Source organism: Macadamia integrifolia, chromosome 2, assembly GCF_013358625.1.
Source record: "Macadamia integrifolia cultivar HAES 741 chromosome 2, SCU_Mint_v3, whole genome shotgun sequence".
NCBI lineage: Eukaryota > Viridiplantae > Streptophyta > Magnoliopsida > Proteales > Proteaceae > Macadamia > Macadamia integrifolia.
In genome coordinates this window covers 12,778,530-12,783,427 of record NC_056558.1, presented here as the reverse complement: position 1 = coordinate 12,783,427, position 4,898 = coordinate 12,778,530, and the positions used below count along the sequence as shown (strand labels likewise).

Below are 4,898 nucleotides of genomic sequence, written 5' to 3'. Positions count from 1 at the left end.
AAAAGAAAAAAAAAAACACCAAACTTAGGAGAAGGAGATAAGGAAAGTAGGAAAGAATGATTAACCCATAGTGAGTTAGAGAGGGGTAATTTTGGATTGATGGAAAATGGGCTACAGATATGTATTTTACTCAAAAGGATTAAAGCGTCATTCCATAGTATTACTTAATAGAGACTGACAACGGGAGATTTGAACGTAATTTAGTATTACAATGGAAATGTTCTTATAATACTGACACTCTCTAGGGAGTGACACTGTAAATTAGCCAGATAAAAATCAAAGCGGAGTCGTACCTAATTGGTTTTGATTTTAAATTTAGTGATACCTGACTTTAGAACTTTTCCAAAGTCTTTTCTATTTGTAATTACGATTCTTCAGAGAATTGTTTGTCAAAACCTGAACCTGAATCGATTCGGTTTAACTCTCTAGTATGGTTCGGTTTAACAGTGAACCACATGTTTGAATTGTTTCAAAGAGGAATATATCTGAACCGTCCCGTTTCCTTATCCACGTGTCACAATCTGCAAGGGATATTATAAAGTATTGCAAAACCCGGGTATTGCAGAGGATTTTTGTCATAGTGAACGAATTTTGGGGGTATTCGTCCCTTTCCACTGTAATCATGGAATCAAGTATTGATATTGGGTCGTCATATCTGTCATATCGGATTGGTATCGGCTCAAACCGATCCCAACACTTGACCGATCCTGAGATGGGTATTGGTATCGTCTTGAGTAACGGATACAGATCCGGATCGGCCAATTCGATCCGATCCGATACCATTTTAAAAAAAAATACTTTTATCATCACTATTCAGAAGTCAGAACAGAACGACGGTGAAGAATGCAGAAAGGGAGAAAGGGGAAAATTTATTCGTTCTTGAGAATCTCAACTGCAGAAATACACATAGAAATCTACTGGAAATCGGCTCTAGAAGTTCCAGGTACACCTAGTTCTTGTTAAGCTGCTGGAAATCTTTCACCAAAAACCTAAAAACCAGTCTAAAAGCTTTAAGATTAAATTGATTGACCTTCCTTCCACCCTTTTCTGTTTTTACCCCATTTTTAACCTTTACATGGTGGGTTTCCGGTGCTTGCTCCTCTAATGTTAGTTTTTCTCTGTCCTACTTTCAGCATTCTGAAATTACATATATTGAAGATCGGGTGGGAGTTGCATGGGAAAAGGTCGATGATCAAGATCACCAAGACGTGGTGAATCAAAATGACCACATGATGGATGATTATGGTCACAATGAGGAAGATCCAAAAGGGTGGGAAGGAGAATCACAGTTTATTTTAGATTCTCAGCAGCTTGTGGAAGGTCTGTCTTTATGTGATGAGCTCCTTCAGAGTCAGTCCTCGAATCCTGCCGGAGATGATGAAGAAAGAAAGGCCAAACCCTGTCTTTCTGAGTACGCTCGCTTGGAGCCAGATGATCTAAAAAGGGATTTAGAAGAGTGCCAATTTCAGTATAGAAAGACCCCTGCCTTGGGAAAAGCAGGGAAAAACAACTTGATCCTACAGAAAATGGAAATAAAAATTCCTCTTTCTGCCAAAACGAGGACTGCAGAAGCAACCTGAAGAAAAGGAAATTGTAGCAAGTTCATCAAGCATAGGTTGAGCCATCTTTAAATGCTATCAAAGTTGATTGGTTCCCGGAGGAACCTCTCCATCTGCATTGCCCTAGTCTTTATTGAAACGTCAAGAATCTTTTGGTCAAATTCTACCACCAGTCCACCAAGAATGCTAGGATCAATCTTCTGCTCAAGCTCAACTGTCTTTCCCTGTCCAATAATAGCCTGCAGTGTCTCCATCTTCTGCTCAGTCCTTTCTCCTCCTCTGGGGGAAGGGAAATAACGGTTGTCACCACAGCTTTCACCTCTATCTTGTGTGCATGGTCAAGTCCATAAATCTCTTTGCAATAGTGTCAATATTTCTTAGTCTCCCATTCTCAGCCACAACAGCCAAAAAGTTCTTGATAATATCTGAGAATTTAGCTTCCGAACTTATATCATTTATAACCTTCACTCTGGTCTCCTTAGGCACTGATAGATCCTTTATGAACTGTGAAAATGTAGGACTCTTTTTGGTATCTTCAACAAGGTCAAGAATTTCACTCTCAAATTTGTCCATGCATTGGCTTTTATAGCAGCGATGTACAAAGCAGAGGAGTAGTTTCCAGAACCTTCAAATAATGTAAGAGGCACCTTAACCTTGGCTTCCTTGAACCCTGATGCCGTCGCATCTGCCAACTTGTACATTACTGATGCTTTCCACCCACTTTTCTCTCTTTCTGAACTTTTCTAGATTTGAAAAAAAAAAAGAGAAAATTTTGGCCGAGCCTAGCAGATACCATGATCCATCCGGAAAAACTGTAGGTTTTCGATCCTTAACCGATCCTTGACCGGTCTTCACTGATACCAATCCGTATCATATCGATTTTGAATACCGAGTTTTAAAACCTTGACTGTTTTAGATTTTCAGTTGCTGAGTCTGAGATTTAGGAGCAAGGACATGGGAGTAGAGTTCCTGGCACTTTCCATCCCTTCTCCAACCTCACAATGTAATCCTCTTCCTCTTTCTCTCTCACTCTTTGTGGGTAAGCGGATACATCTATTTTCATTTATCTCTGCAAATGCTTTGCTTACTGTTTTCATATTTGATCTACGTTTTGTTTTCTAGCTATATGGGAATCACTAGAAAGTTTTGGTAAATGTTTCTGTGAAAATTTTGGCTTAATTTTTTTTTTCCCCCATCCCCCTTGTGGGCTAGGTTTTTATTATTGATAGCTTTCTCTTGGGAGATCAATGTGTTCATCCTTGGTGATTATTGGTTTTATACTTTAGAAAACATTTCCTTCCATCATTGTTGTATTAATATAAGTATTTATTTTATATTATAAAGTTTCAAAATTATGACATGTCCGTTCGTTTTTTACTTTTTACCCTTGTTTTTACTTTTTGCTTTTACTTTTACTTTCATTTTTAACTTTTGGGTCCTAAACTCAAAAGTGTTGAAGGAAAGTTTTTGAATGAAAATTTCATAAAAAACACAAAAGCAAAGCCAAAGAGTGAGAGTGTAGGTATATATAAAGGTTTGTTACTTAAGGGTGCAAGCCCTTTGAAGTGGCACTCTCCCTTGTCATGTATGCGTAGGGGGAAAAAAATCGTCTGCAATTTCGATCTCGTACAATTTCGTGCAATACCACCTTCAGGGGGTGACACGTGTATTGATTCCAATGCAATTGTCAGATCTGATTTAAATGCCTCTTCACTGATTTAATATTTTATTAGTTGTAGCAGATCTGGACCATTGGATTGGTATCAATACACATGTCACCGCCTAAAGGTGGTATTGCACGGAATTGTACGAGATCGGAATTGCAGACGATTTCAACCCATGCGTGGGGGGTTCCTAGGGTGCTTTTGAATCTCGCGTCAAATTGAGTCGGGTTCGGGTGTGGGCCAAAAGATTCTTATCTTTTTACACTACACACCAATTTTGAATTTTAAAATTCAAAATATGTATAGGTGCATGCGTAGACATCCACCCATATATACATAGAGGTGTCCATACATAGATACGTATGTACATATACAGAGGGGTGTCTGTACAGTGTACAGGTAGGACTCAACCCATACAAATGTATATACTTTGTATTCTGTTAAGTAGAATACATATGTTTTTGGCATTTTCCTCTCTGCTTTTCCTCTCCTTTTCTGTTCTCTGTTTTGAAAGTTGCATAAACAGTGTTACAAAACCTTGTTTAGTGAGCTTAGCCTTCCTCTCCCAAAGGCTCAGAGTTTGTGTACAAACAGACAGAGATCACAGGGTTGCTTTATCTTGGAGGTAAAACGTAGGATTTCCCATTTGTACTGATATAGGGGGCGTTTCAGACCTTAAGGAGAGTGTCTTCTGATACGACTCAACCCACCTTGGTTCGCTTGCTTCAACGTCACTGCACCAAAGGTTCTTCTGTTGCATAATTGAAATACTGCCATCTATACAGTGGTCTTATACGGGTATCATTTTCTATCAATCATCAACCCAAAGACAGAACTTGAAATCGAATTTAGAAATCTCTGGTCTTTCTTGGCTTATCTTTTGGCATTACGGGTAACAGATATCACTTGCTACTCATCCTGAGGCAGCGTCTGTGTAGAACTCCTTCCATTACCACCATACTTGTCCTTCTTCTTCGTTTGGTAAATAACATTTGATGAAGGTTTTTTTTTTTTGGGTAAAACATTTGATGAAGTTATGAGTCTTATGACCCATAAAATATATTGATTATGTATCTATATTTTAAGGGAAAATGTTTTGTGTGGGAGAGTGTGGCCTCCGCACCCAAACACATTGATTGAAATGACCAGCCCGCCTCCATAAAATGGAAAATGAAGTTTCTATGGATTCTTCCTTGTGCCATCCCATTTGCCCTGTGTACATTTATGAACCACAATTCACCATATTTTAAAAACCCCTAAGGTTGTCGTGGCTCATAAATGCCTAACAAGCATTAATGATTAAACTATCAAGAAGTATATTGGAGATTTATTCATGCCATAATGGTTAAATCTTTCATGCTCTGGTTGGAAAACCAATACTAATAAGCTTGATTTGGATACTGATATCATCACTATTTGTGCCATGGATTTCAGAAAATGCAGAGTCGTATATATCCCTTTCTCTCATATATGTGTAGGAATTTATCTGTATGATCCAATCCTTGTACCACATAACTGGTGCCCCTTAATTTTTTATTGACTTCTCGATTATTTCTTGTACAGTTGCTTCTTAATTGTTTATTGCCCATCCGTTTTGATTAGAAACTTCCCTTGATTTCTTCTCTCTGGATCTGAAATCAAAACAACTGAGAAGAATGAGATATACAATTATGAA

The 4,898-nt window shown here is 38.2% G+C and overlaps 1 pseudogene; it reads right to left on the bottom strand.

Moving 5' to 3' along the window:
- Positions 1-1,463: 1,463 nt before the first annotated feature.
- LOC122069379 lies at positions 1,464-2,275 on the bottom strand (annotated as a pseudogene).
- Positions 2,276-4,898: the final 2,623 nt, after the last annotated feature.